Source organism: Bos indicus x Bos taurus, chromosome 4, assembly GCF_003369695.1.
Source record: "Bos indicus x Bos taurus breed Angus x Brahman F1 hybrid chromosome 4, Bos_hybrid_MaternalHap_v2.0, whole genome shotgun sequence".
Taxonomy (NCBI): Eukaryota; Metazoa; Chordata; class Mammalia; order Artiodactyla; family Bovidae; genus Bos; species Bos indicus x Bos taurus.
Window position 1 is genome coordinate 16,527,201 of NC_040079.1, and position 14,777 is coordinate 16,541,977.

At 45.8% G+C, this 14,777-nt stretch overlaps 1 long non-coding RNA gene across 1 annotated transcript; it reads right to left on the reverse strand.

Annotated features, from left to right (window-relative positions):
- Positions 1 to 12,052: 12,052 nt before the first annotated feature.
- Positions 12,053 to 14,671, reverse strand: LOC113891853. The gene is made up of 3 exons (XR_003510889.1): positions 14,372 to 14,671; positions 14,069 to 14,286; positions 12,053 to 12,847 (listed from the first exon to the last, which is right to left on the reverse strand). It is a non-coding gene; the product is annotated as an uncharacterized LOC113891853 (long non-coding RNA).
- Positions 14,672 to 14,777: the final 106 nt, after the last annotated feature.

The following is a 14,777-nucleotide window of genomic DNA, read 5'->3' on the forward strand; positions in this document are numbered from 1 at the left end:
TTTTTAAAGAAATGGTGGTTTCAGTTGTATAAGCTGTTTTTCATAAATTGCAGTGAATTTTGCTGACCATTTCTTAATGACACAAAGATAAGGACCTTTTTTTTAATCAGAAAAATCTGTCTCCTTATTACACGAAAGGGCTGTTAAAACCTATGGGGTGTGAATTCTTGTAAGAGTCTCTGTCACTATGGGAGAAAGTCCCTGATTTAAGCATTTTGCCCTTTTCATAGTGTCTGAGAATGTTTGAGCTGGTCTAGCCCAGTGGGCACTTAAATAAATATTCGTTGAGTGTTGAATACATGAAGGTCATCTTGTTCAAGTTTCTCATTTCACACATGGGGAAATTGAAGCTCAGAGGGTTAAGTGAGGCACAGCTAGGGTGAAAGGGAGGAAAAAGTCCAAGCAATCTAAGCTGCAAAGAGATTTGGGAGCTTTGAGTAGGGAGGAGAGGACTTTGGGGTGTGGCCATGAGTACAGGACATACACAAAGGTTGAGAGAAGAAGACTTACAGAGTTTGTGCATTAAGAATACGATTCTTTTTTGATGTTTTCTTGAATGGCAGCAGCCAGGGTTTAAATTTAACTTTCTTGTGATGATTTCTTGTGACCTCTATTTCTTTGAACGTGACCTGGTGCAGAAGCAGAACTTTGGTGGTTCAAGGACTGTGAGGTTTTCTATAATCTGTGTTTCTTCTCCTGGACCCTCCCATAGATCTGTTTCCTAGTCCCCACGTGGTTAGATGAAGCCACAAGACTGAGTTACAGCCCTTGGATTGAGGACAGAAGAGAGGAACACCACGCCTAGGCCTCACCCATGAAAACCTCCCACTGGGAATCTCTTTTGTTTCTCAGCTGGAAGCCAAGGACCCCAAGGTCCCACACACCAGTGGAGGAAACCTGAGTCCCTGCATCACTGCTTGGAAGGCCACCTGCTAAACACAGACTCTGGACTGTTATGAGAAGTCAACTTCCATTGTGTTAGGCTGATGTAGCTTTTGACCCGGAGAAGGCAATGCCACCCCACTCCAGAACTCTTGCCTGGAAAATCCCATGGACGGAGGAGCCTGGTAGGCTGCAGTCCATGGGGTTGCTAAGAGTCGGACATGACTGAGCAACTTCACTTTGACTTTTCCCTTTCATGCATTGGAGAAGGAAATGGCAAGCCACTCCAGTGTTCTTGCCTGGAGGATCCCAGGGACGGGGGAGCCTGGCGGGCTGCTGTCTATGGGGTTGCACAGAGTCGGACACAACTGAAGCGACTTAGCAGCAGCAGCAGCTTTTGATCTGTTACATCAGCTGTGTTACATAACTGGGGCCATGACTTCCACTGTACCTATTAGGGTTTCTTTTTGTTTGGTTGGTTTATGAATAAGCAGACATAAAATCCAGAACCAGTATCAATAAACGGTGCTATCATGATTACACCCACTAAGTCATACAAAGTTCATGTGGAGACCCAACCCTCCCACCTTAATTACCATGAGACTGAATACATAGGAGCAAGGGAGAAAATGGTCTGACATTAACATTTTTCCTTACTACCACATAACTTAATTTAGTTTGATCCCAGTGCAAACTTGATTTCTTTCCTCCAAGAGTTTAAGGAATCATTTCTCTTTTTGAGCATTGTTTTTTTGCCAATTGCTCTTGCCCAATCACTCCTGCTATATTGGTTGTCTTGACAGGAGGGGAGATTTACCAAATAATTGTTTCAGTTTTTCTTGCTTTAAAGGTAGGATAAAAGGTGAATAGAAGACAGTTGTGGAGGAAAAAAGAAGAGGATGAAAGGAAGCTAGCGGGACTTGAGTTGTTCCTGGGCTTCCCGGGTCACAGATGTGGTAAAGAACCCACCTGCCAATGCAGGAGATGCAAGAGACACAGGTTTGATCCCTGGGTCAGGTAGCTCTCCCGGAGGAGGGCATGGCAACCCACTCCAGTATTCTTGCCTAGAGAAGGCTGGTGGGTTACAGTACATAGGGTCACAAAGAGTTGAATATGACTGAAGCAACTTAGCACACACACAGGCACAAGCTGTTCCCATTGTCAAAAAATCATACTGTTAAAGGTAGTGGTTGAAATAGGGGACATTTGAATATTTCTTTCAAGCATGAAACCCAAAGGATGCTCCTGGCCCTACCTGCACTTTAAACTACAGCTCCACTGGCTCTGTGGCTAAGACAAATTATTTAGAAAGCCTGAGATCCTGATGCAGCCTTCTGGGCTAGAATGATTGCCATGTGATCACAGGTATGTGGGATGAAGGGACATTATTGTAGAGAAGTAGGTACACTTGATGAGGAGGAGGAAATGATGGAACATATAAACAGATGTCTTGGCATTTCACCCATGGGCCTAACTAACCGTACTGTTCAGATGACAAAGTCAAAGTTGCTCAGTCACATCTGACTCTTTGCAACCCCATGGACTATATAGCCCATGGAATTCTCCAGGCTAGAATACTGGAGTGGGTAGCCTTTCTCTTCTTCAGGGGATCTTCCCAACCCAGGATCAAACCCAGGTCTCCTGCATTGCAGGCAGATTCTTTACCGTCTGAGCCACTAGGGAAGCCCAAGAATACTGGAGTGGGTAGCCTATCCCTTCTTCAGTGGATCTTCCCAACCCAGGAATTGAACCGGAGTCACCTGCATTTCAGGTGGATTCTTTACCGACTGAGCTATCAGGGAAGCCCTCAGATGACAAAGCAGCAATTAAAGTTCAGTGGGGGTTGAAGGAAGAATTGACCTAGAACTAGACCCCAAAATACTCTAGAAGAAAATTCTCTTTCAGGATACAATGATCTGAGACCATAGTAAAAAGATCATCAAATCCTAGTCACCGGGTTGGAAATGTTATTAATAAAGAGATACTAAATGTATACCTATAGCCTCCATGGTGGCTCAGTGGTGAAGAATCAGCCTGTCAAGCAGGAGACGAGGGTTCAATGCCTGGGTCGGGAAGATCCTCTGGAGAAGGAAATGACAACCCACTCCTGTATTCTTGCCTGGAAAATCCAATGAATAGAGGAGCCTGGCAGGCTACAGTCCATGGGGTCACAAAGAGTCAGACCCAACTCAGTGACTAAGCAGCAACAGCAGAAAATGTATAGGCATTTTCTGTAGCTTCTCCAATTATTACAAAATAGACCAAAAAGTGAACAGGTATATCTTGGGGTGAGGGTGTGTGCTAAACCGGTTGGAATGATACACCATCACACCAAGGATGTGATTCCGCATAAGTAGGTGTCAGGCATACAGAGCTGGGAGAGGGATTAAGTCTTCTTTTGGTTATAGTTTACAAAGTAGGTTTGATCTGAACTCAAAACCTTATAGCTTTTGTTTCCAACGTCCCTTTCCATTTTTCACTCCCTACCAGCTTGGACTCTTGCTCCAAAATATTTAGTGCTTCTCCCTTGCTGATAGAAATATAGAGTTGAACATCCTTGCTTGGTACTAAAGGCTATCCACAGTATAGATCCAATCTAACTGTCTATATGTATTTTGCATTCATTCTCGCTGAACCTCTGTCCTCTGTTGAGCAGGGCAGTCTCCATTCAATACATGACATTCATCCCTCCATTCCCAGCCCTGAGCCTTTCCTCCCTGCCTCCCCTTGTCCCTCCAGTCAGATTCTGTGATGCTTTGGGCACAGCTCAGCATTCTAATGCCTCCCCATTGGTCTAGTTCCCCTCTCCCAAGGGCAGGTACACAGGATTGTGTGCTTGACCTGATGCTCTGCTGACACTGTCCAGAAATTCTCAATAATTTCTGAACGAGAAGCTCACATTTTCAACTTGCACTGGGCTCCACGAACTATGTCAGCAGGCCTGTGGGTGGGAACTATTTATATGGACAACTCCAACACAACACTTTGTGTTTTTATTTAATTAAAAATGAAGACAAAGTTTTTAACACACCCAGAGCACTTTCTGTGTACAAAGCAATTTTACACACACCACTGCATCTAAGGGCTTCCCTGGTGGCTCAGCGGTAAAGGATCCCCCTGCCAATGCAGGAGACTTGGGTTCGATCTCTGGGTCAGGAAGATCCTCTGGAGAAGGAAATGGCAACCCTCTCCAGCGTTCTTGCCTGGGGTCACGAAGAGTGGGACATGACTGAGCAACAACACCACCACATCTAAACCATCAGACAAACCCATGGAGTGAGGAGGCTGAGTTCCAGCAGCAGCTGTGGATCTCCAGGCATTTCTGAATCTATCGGAAGCCTCTGGGCATTTCCCTTTTAGCCTGTGTTCACATTTTCCAGCACCTCTTGCTCTGTAATTGTTATAAAATCAAAGTTCAGAGTAGCCTATGTTCAGCACTCTGGTCTCCAGTATTTGTTTCCTTTAGCTGGTGTAATCAAGTACCACAGACCCAGTGGCTTAAACACCAGAAATGTATTGTCTCACAGTTCTCGAGGCACAAAGTCTGACATCAGTGTCTACAGGCCACGCTCCCTCTGCAACCTGGAGGGAGATCCACCCTTGCCTCTTCTGAGGATGCTGAGGCAGCCCTCGGCACTCCTTGGCTCGTGGGTACATCCCTCCAATTTGCCATTTTCACAGGGCCTCCTCCCAGTGTCTCTGCCTTCACATGGCCATTTTCTCATAAACCAGAACATCGGTTCTCTTGGAGTAGTACTCATACTGCTCCACCACCACCTCATCTTGATTTAACTAATTACGTCTGTAATGGCCCAACTTCCAAGTAAGGTCCCATCCTGAGGTGTTGAGGGCTAGGACTTTAGCATGTCTTTTTTTGATGAGAGACACAATTTAACAGGTAATACTCCCCCCACCCCCAGCCCTACCCCATATGCTGCTGCTGCTGCTAAGTCGCTTCAGTCATGTCCGACCCCATAGATGGCAGCCCACCAAGCTCCCCCATCCCTGGGACTCTCCCAGGCAAGAACACTGGAGTGGGTTGCCATTTCCTTCTCCAATGCATGAAAGTGAAGCGAAAGTGAAGTCGCGCAGTCGTGTCTGACTCTTTGCGACCCCATGGACTGCAGCCTACCAGGCTCCTCCATCCATGGGATTTTCCAGGCAAGAGTACTGGAGTGGGGTGCCATTGCCTTCTCCATATACTGCTAGTCATTAACGTCTATAGATTCCAACTCTGGAATGTCTCTCTCTTTTTCTAAAAAAATAAAAAGAAAGAAAGAGAAAAATTGATTTGACTGTGCTGGGTCTTAGTTGAGGCTGTGGGATCTTTAGTTGCTGCCTGTGGAATCTAGCTTCCCGACCAGGGATCGAACCCAGGCCCCTGCATTGGGAGTGCACAATCTTAGCCATTGAACTACCAGGGAAATCCCTGGAATGTCTCTTGAAGCCAGTCATTCCTGCTGTCACACCACCATGGCCCAGGTCTCACTCATCCTCTGCCTCCAAATCTATTGGCCTATGATCTATTCCCACTTTGCAGTCAATAAGGACTTTTAAAAACCCTGATCTTGTCACCCTCTAACTTTCTGTTATCACTTTCTGTTATCTCTTGATACATCCCAATGTTTCGATGAGGTTTATAAGGCCATGTGTGACTTGGCCCACTGTCCCCTCCCATCTCCCTCCATTCCACCTTCCCCATCATCCTTCCTCTTGCGAGCCTCTCATTCATCCTCTATGCTCCAGGCAGACTGAATTCTCCCAATCAAGGGCCATGACCTCTCATTCCCCAGACCCCCACACTACCAGGAACTCTGTCCCGCTCTCTTCATCCTTCAGTGTTTGGCTTACATATCACTTTCCTGGGATGTCTGGGCAAAATTAGCCCTAAGGGGGGCATCCACAACCCCCTCTTTTTTGTTATCTATCAAAGAGACTGCGAGAAGATCCAACCAGCCCATCTTAAAGGAAATCAGTCCTGAATATTCATTGGAAGGACCGATGCTGAAGCTGAAACTCCATTACTTCGGGCACCTGATATGAAGAACTGACTCATTAGAAAAGACCCTGATGCTGGGAAAGATTGAAGGTGGGAGGAGAAGGGGATGACAGAGGATGAGATGGTTGGATGGCATCACCGATGCAATGGACATGAGTTTGAGTAGACTCCGGGAGTTGGTGATGGACAGGGAGGCCTGGCATGCTGCAATCCATGGAAGTCGCAAAGAATTGGACATGATTGAGTGACTGAACTGAACTGAACCAAAGAGAATTCTGAAATTGACAACCATGTAATTTCTGCCTGGCTTCTTCCTTCACCCCAAAAGGAAGGCAAAGGTTTAAGTCCATCCACACAACAAAATCCTGAGGTGCTTGGGAGAAGAAAAATCTGAGGGTAAAATGAAAGGAGATTTAATTATTCTTGTCAAGCACTATGAGTTTGAATCCACATTAGTGTTTTTCCAGAAATGCAATATGTACACACACACACACACACATATATAAATTACTTGGGGCTAATGGATCTTCCTTGACTATGGCTTTAAGACTGAATTTCATGGGCCTCAGAATTTCATGAGTTACTCTCCTACACATGTGCCCTTTGTCCATCAGAGCATTAATCACATTATACTCTTATGTGTATACTTGTCTCTCTCCCCACTAGACTGCAAATCCCCAGCACAGGACCAGGTGCATGGTGGGTAAGCCCTCTAAAGATTGACTGATGAATGAATAAATGATGGAAGAGAAATGAAGTCACAGAGAGATGAAGAGATTTGCCCAAGGTTGGACCACAAGTAGGATGTAGAGGCAGACATTGAACTTGGACTAGCCTAAAAGCCACATCCTTGGGCTCCCCTGGGGGCTCAGTGGTAAAGAATCTGCCTAAAATGCAGGAGATGCCCATTCATTCCCTGGGTTGAGAAGGTCCCCTGGAGGAGGGAATGGCAACCCACTCTAGTATTTTGGCCTGGAGAATCCCATGGCCAGAGGAGCCTGGCGGGCTACAGTCCATGATGGGGTCTCAGAGTCAGACACGACTGAACACACACACACAAGGCCATGTCCTTAGCCAGGGGGTGATGAGCTCTAGGAGCCCGACGCCTGGGTCTGCCTTGTCACAGTTGCACTGTCAGTATGACCATCCTTCCGTTTCCATGGGAGGGCTGGGATTCAGGATCCTCCATGGATACGAAAGTCTGGGGAGCCTCAAGAGATACATCAATAGTAGAGTCTTCTCCTTAGAAATTATTAACTGAGGTTGGTCGAATCTGAGGATGAAGAACCCTGGATATGGAGGGCGACCATACATACTTGTTGAATGAGACAGAAATAAAAAGAGACTAATAAAGGAGAAAGGAAAGGAGAGAGAGACTATAAAGATAAAGAAAGAAGATATAAAATGGAGAAGGAGAGGCAGAAGGGAAGTCAGAGAGAAGACAAGAGAAGTCCATGCCTCCTACCTAGACTCAGAGCTAGTATCTTCTGGCCTCTCTCACTCTGGAATTTACAGTTCTCTAGGATGTGCCAGACACTGTTCTAGATTTTCACAACACATCAGCAAACAAAAGAGACAAAGGCTCCAGATTTTGTGGCACTTAACATTTTAATAAGGAGAATCAGATGATTAAAAATGAATTTAAAAATAAGTAAATAATATGTTAGTAGATAATAAATACTATGTAGAAAGATAGTGGAATAGAATAAGGGCAGGGATTTTTATCCTGGAGTTCTGTATCAATGAGGGGTTCATGGATAGAATTCAGGAGATCTGTGAACTTACATGGAGAAAAGAAATGACTTCTTTATTTTCATGAACCTTAAATCTTCAAATCTGACTAAAGGCAGCTAACCACAGGAGAAACTGCAGAACCTGCGACATGTTACCAGTGGAAGTCACAGGTATTTTCATATTGTATTGACAGTTGCTACAGGTGTCTTGAATTATTTTTCATATTCATTAAATTTTGTTTATTGTGATCCACATAGTCAAAGACTTTGGTATAGTCAATAAAGCAGAAATAGATGTTTTTCTGGAACTCTCTTGCTTTTTCCATGATCCAGCAGATGTTGGCAATTTGATCTCTGTTTCCTCTGCCTTTTCTAAAACCAGCTTGAACATCAGGGAGTTCACGGTTCACATATTGCTGAAGCATTACTTTGGCAACAAAGGTCCGTTTACTCAAGGCTATGGTTTTTCCTGTGTTCATGTATGGATGTGAGAGCTGGACTGTGAAGAAGGCTGAGCGCCGAAGAATTGATGCTTTTGAACTGTGGTGTTGGAGAAGACTCTTGAGAGTCCCTTGGACTGCAAGGAGATCCAACCAGTCCATTCTGAAGGAGATCAGCCCTGGGATTTCTTTGGAAGGAATGATGCTAAAGCTGAAACTCCAGTACTTTGGCCACCTCATGTGAAGAGTTGACTCATTGGAAAAGACTCTGATGCTGGGAGGGATTGAGGGCAGGAGGAGAAGGGGACAACAAAGGATGAGATGGCTGGATGGCATCACTGACTCGATGGACGTGAGTCTGAGTGAACTCCGGAAGTTGGTGATGGTCAGGGAGGCCTGGCATGCTGCGATTCATGGGGTCGCAAAGAGTTGGACAGGACTGAGAGACTGAACTGAACTGAACTGAAATTTTGTAACTATTGGACCTGCAGTTAGATTTTGTTATTTAATGTCTTTCATCAATAAAGAAACATACATTTGGTAAGTATCTCAATATGATTAGATTTTTTTGTAACCTTATGTATCTTTCTAAATGCATCTTAAAGCATTTCTCTAAGAAGCCTGTCCCTAGGCTCCACCAGACTGTCCAGGGAATTCATGGAAGAAAAAAGGTTAAGAACGTGGGGGAAGGGAAGTGGGGTGCAGCAGAGGACAATGGGGGTGAGTAGACAGGGTGGGCAGAGTCAGTCTCACGCCTAATGTCCTCTTGAGCCAATGTAGTCCATGCTCTCCTGGGCCGTCCCCAGGCACAGCCTTGGCTTTGCCCAAAGTTCAGACTCAGGTGCCCTGTGATGTATTCCTGTTATTCACCAATGTATTTTCCTGATGAAAGAACTCTGACCCCTCCCTGCTGCTCACCACCTTCCCCTCTCAGTGGTTATTTACCACAGGATGTAGCACCTGGGCTTCCCAGGTGGCACTAGTGGTAAAGAACCTGCCTGCCAATGCAGGAGACATGAGAGATGCCGGTTCGATCCCCGGGTCAAGAAGACCCCCTGGAGGAGGACATGGTAACCCACTCCAGTACCCTTGCCTGAGAAATCCCATGGACAGAGGAGCCTGGTGGATTAGGGCTACAGTTCATGGGGTCATAAAGAGTCAGACAAGACTGAAGTGACTTAGCACGCGTAACATTCAGGAGATTAGAATCAACAAAACAGAGTCGAAAGAACACAAGGAAATTCAAGGATATTAAAAAGAAATCTTACTTTTTGTTGTTGTTCTGCCTTCTGTTGAAACATTCAACTCAACCAGACAAATTAGTCAGGCAGTGTATGTCTCCTCAAGAAAAGATAAGCAAATCGGCAGTTTCTGAGTGTTGATGAAGTGTATCACCTATAGCGAATGGAATGCGAGCTGAAGATACTGCCATGTTTCAAAATGAATTCTTTAAAAATTCAAATTTATCTCTCATGTACAGTGAAAGTCCTCAGGCTTTTGTGACAAAAGATCCTTTTTTAAAAACAAAAAATTACACTTTGAGGCTGCTGAAGAGTTTTAAAAAATCTACAAATAGACTAAAAAACAAAACTATCTGGAAATCACAAAATTAAATTCTTCCTTATACAAATGAAGATGCTGTGAGCTATAAGTTGGGGGCTTCCCTGGTGGCTCAGCAGTTAAAAAAAAAACAAACATGAAAAAACTCCACCTGCAATATAGGAGATGGGGTTTGATCTCTGGGTCAGGAAGATCCCCTGGAGGAGGAAATGGCAACCCACTCCAGTATTCTCACTGAGAAAATCCAATGGACAGAGGAGTCTGATGGGCTGCAGTCCATAGGGTCACAAAAGAGTTAGACACAATTGAATGAGCACACACACACACGAGCTATAAGTATGAGAGCCCCAGCTGAAGGAGACTTATGACCTCACCTCTGATTCAACAAGAAGCTTGGAAATTAGTGGTTCATTCCTAAGATGTCAAGGCTCTGGGTTGACACCTAACACAGCCTCTTCTCATACCAGTGGCTGCCCCAGACCAGTGGCTGTTGAACTTCCCATCTGTAACTGTATTCCTTAATGAGTGAATTTAAAATGCAGATTCCCAGGCACTACCCCAGATATTCCTGAGTCAGTAGGCTTGGGGTTCCCCCCGCACCCCGAGGAATCTGCATCTTTAGAAAACTCCTCTGGAGTTTTGAAGCAGGTGACTCAAAGACCTCACTTTGAGAAACACCATATATCACCTCTCCCTGTGTGATCTCCCCACTTCTAGGGATTAGTCACCCATTTTATACTGATGACTCAAAATTCTATCGCCCAGCTCCCTACACCCACTTGGCAACTGAACATCCCTATCTGAACATTTCATAGGAACCTTAAACTCAGCAGTTCAAAATTGAACTCATTTTTCTCCCCACACCTGGCATATATAGAATAAAGCCCAAATTCCTTGATTTGGCATCCAAGACCCTGCCTCTGTCTTCAGCCCCTTCCCTGACGACCGCCTGGGCCTTCTTCTCCATGTTTAGCAACATTCTGACTTCTTGCAGATCCTAGACACACATGTCTTTCCATATATTGTCCCCTGGGCAGAATTCATGCTGCTGGACTTAGACACCAATCTTCTGCTGCCTATAAGCACACTCCTTGCTATTTGTCCTTCTGTGCCATCTTTTGACCACGTGCATCCTTTAATTGCTGTGCTCACCATACCGAATTACACTCTTTACTTGGTTGTTTTGAACCTGAGCTCCTTGAAAGCCAGGAAGGGGGCTCTGTCCTTATTCTTTTTTTACTCTCACCTCTTGTGTAGAGTCTAACACACAGTAAGCAATCACTGAACATTTGATGAACTGAATTTCTTGGTGAAAAAGAAAGAAAGAAAGGAAGAGAGAGAGAGAGAAAGGAAGAGAGAAGCTTGATTTGGAAAGTTGAAAGGAAATTCTAGAAGTGCTTTGTTATGAAAAGGGAGGGGATTGATTCAAGTAGGATGAAGGGATTAACAGCGTCTAACTAATGTTTGTCTAGAGATCAACCACGGGAGGGGTTGAAAAGGGGCACTCGATCTGGCATCCAGGAATTCACAGCAGAGTCGGCCCTGCCAACCCTCAGCCATTACGGTCAGTCTCCCTCCCGGGGTTACCACCGAGGGGCAGTCTAACTTTCATGCCAGTGGGAGGAGACTTCATGACACAATTTTTGCACAGCACAGAAATGCTCAATCCCACTGATTAATCACAGAGCTAGGTTTAACTTGGCTTAACAGGACCCTCGGGCTTTTGCAAAGAGCTCTCCTGTGCCCATCCTCTTTTCTACATCTGCTCCTGAGCTAGTGGGTTCTCTCTGTGCCCTGTCTTCCTAGTTTGTCCAAGTTCAGTCTGGACTGCATGTCAGGCAAACCAAGCTGTTACCCATCTCCTCTCATCACAAACATTTCCCTGCGGGGCTGGATGGCTTCTTTTTCTCCTCAGATCTGCCCTAACCTACCATTCCTGAAACCCCTAACACAAACACCCTGTCTTCTGTGTGTCTACATCACACCTTCTTTTATTTTACATTCATAGGCTGATTATGGTTTGGGGTGTTTTTTGTTTGTTTTCTTCTCTTTTCTGCTGAATGTTGTTCCCTCTCTCTGCCTTTCCTGAATCCCTGTTCAGGTGTCTGATCATTTTTCTTCTAGGAGCAGAAGTGGAAAATGAATGATGTTTCCCTATTCCCTGATCTTGTAATTCCTCCAAGGCTGCCATTTCCACAATCAGATTCCCTTCACCCTGCGAAGCCTCGCTCTACCCTTTGCCCTTAAAGCCACAGCTCCTGTTTTTCCCGGTGTGAGTGCAGTGTCCAGCCTTTCACATCCTCTGTGGTATAATACCTTGCCTCTGAAGGTTTTGTTTCAGGAGTGTCCTGTAGTTATGAAACATCAGTTCTGTGCAAAATGTCTCATTTGAGACAATCAAAGGTTTAAAGCAGAAATATGAAGTAATTTCTTTTTTAAAAAAATTATTTATTTATTTTATTTTTGGCTGTGCTGGGTCTTCATTGCTGCCTGGGACTCTTCTCTAGTTTCGGTGCTCACGTTTCTCACTGCAGTGCCCTCTCTTGTTGTGCAGCACAGGCTCTAGGGCCCTGGCTTCAGTAGTTGAAGCATGTGGGATCAGCAGTTGTGACTCCCCGGCTCTAGAGCAGAGATTCAATAGTCGTGGCACAGGGACCTAGTTGCTCCTTGGCATTGGGATCTCCCCAGATCAGGGATCAGATGCATGGTCTCCTGCATTGGCAGGTAGATTCTTTACCACTGAGTCACCAGGGAAGCCCAGTAATGTCTTAAGAATAACTAAGGCAAATATAGGCTTGTATTGGGACTTGTTAAGAGACATAATCATAAAAAAGAGGAAAGGAGAGAAGAAATCATGTGTAGAAGAGGGAGAAAGACACAGAGAAAAAGAAGATGAGACAGATACACCGTCAAAGGGGCAGAGGGAAACACACGAAGAACAAGAGGCCCAAAAAGAGGCGTGATCTGAAAAGAAAAAAGTGAATCACCTCCCTCCCACGCACAGGCCACATCCTCAAAGACAAAGCCACAGGCTCCCACCCAGAAATAAGGACCAGGAAGGAAAACGGGGGTACCACACAGCAAGACTGAGTGAGGGACAGCCGGCACAAGCATCGGACGGCGAACACCCTGAGAGGAAGGACAAGACACGCACACCTGAATACACACACCTCAAAGAGAAATGTCTCCATCTTGTGGCCTCGAGAACAGTGTGATGCTGTGCATTTTCACAACTACAGGCACAAACAAAGAAAAGACCTTTCATCACCAGTTCGGTGAGCAAAATGAACTTGAAATGAGGTCCAAGCTCCCCCATGTTTACTCTGCTGCTGCTGCTGCTGCTGCTAAGTCGCTTCAGTCGTGTCCGACTCTGTGTGACCCCATAGACGGCAGCCCACCAGGCTTCCCCATCCCTGGGATTCTCCAGGCAAGAACACTGGAGTGGGTTGCCATTTCTTTCTCCAATGCATGAAAGTGAACAGTGAAAGTGAAGTCGTTCAGTCGTGTCTGACTCTTAGTGACCCCATGGACTGCAGCCTCCCAGGCTCCTCCGTCCATGGGATTTTCCAGGCAAGAGTACTGGAGTGGGTGCCACTGCTAACCCCTGAGAAAGATCGTGCCGTTTTGTAGAAAGGCAAATGAAGAAGAGAGAACTGCTGTAGAGGACTACTATATCCTTTCCAGTTCTCTTGCTTTTGCTTATGTTTCTCAAGTAGTCTTTCGGCAAACCAGAGTTCTCTGTAGTGTAAAATATTGGATTTGTTAAATGAGCTAATATTAGTTAACTTCTTCAGTTCAGTTCAGTTCAGTTCAGTCGCTCAGTCGTGTCTGACTCTTTGCGACCCCATGAATTGCAGCATGCCAGGCCTCCCTGTCCATCAGCAACTCCCGGAGTTCACCCAAGGTGGCTCGAATGGTAAAGAATTTGCCTGCAATGCAGGAGACCTGGGTTCAATCCCTGGGTTAGGAAGATCCCCTGGAGAAGGGAATGGTTATCCACTCCAGTATGCTTGCCTGGGAAATCCCATGGATGGAGGAGCCTGGAGGGCTACAGTCCATGGGGTCACAAAGAATCTGACAGGACTGAGCAACTAACAATGGAACACTGTCTAGGAGCTCATGTGTTTATTAAATAAGCAAAATCCAATGCCTACTCTCTCTAAACCAATCATGCTAGCTCCTGGCCCTATCTCAGGTCTCACCCCAGGACTTAGGTCTTGCTCTGGGTCTGGAATGCTATCTGTTGCCCTCTCCTAGTATCTCCCTGACCCTTCTCCCCTCCTCCCGTCTCCATCTATCAAACCCTGCACATTCTTTTCAGCTGAATTAAGAACCCTACATTTGCTCCATAATTAGTCTCACGAAAGGCACTAATGTCACTCTTGTTGCCCAGTCCTTTGGACGCCCCCCCACCTGCGTCTCGTGTGACCTCCGATTAGCATGGCTGACCTCACCTCCCTTTGCAGTGGTTTCTTCCCTGGGATGTCGAGGGGCTGTGCATCGAAGTCGTCCTGCTTCTTCCCTGCTCTCTCCTGCTCTTTTCTGTCTTCCGTCTTTCAAACACTGGTGCCCTGTGGGCCTCTGTCTCAGACTCTCTCCCTTCCAGCTCTCATGCTGCCCCTCCGTGGCATTTCACTGTGTGGTTTATATCCCACTCACCTGATTGCAATCACTGGAGAGAAGAGAAACAGGTAAGTGGACTCAACCTGCCAGTTCATGAAAACATACCTAAGTCCATTCAAAGAACATCTCCCCACCTATGCGATGCCAAGCATGCTGGCTCAGCTGACCGTCTTCTGCTGAAGTTGTGTATCACATGGTTCAGCTGTGGTCACAGTGACTGAAGAGCAGGTGGGCATGGGAGGGGCCCTTGTCTATTGGGCTCCATCATCTTCTCCTTTTATGGGACTCCAGTTCCACGCTCATTTCCTCCTTCCTGTGGGAAGGAAGCTGCCCTCAAGATGTTTCTACTGGACACGAGTGATCTTTCTTCACTTTAATTCACCTCCTGCTAAGTCACTTCAGTCATGTCTGACTCTGTGTGACCCCATAGACGACCCCACAGACCAGGCTCTCCCATCCCTGGGATTCTTCAGGCAAGAACACTGGAGTGGCTTGCCATTTCCTTATCCAATGCATGAAAGTGAAAAGAGAAAGTGAAGT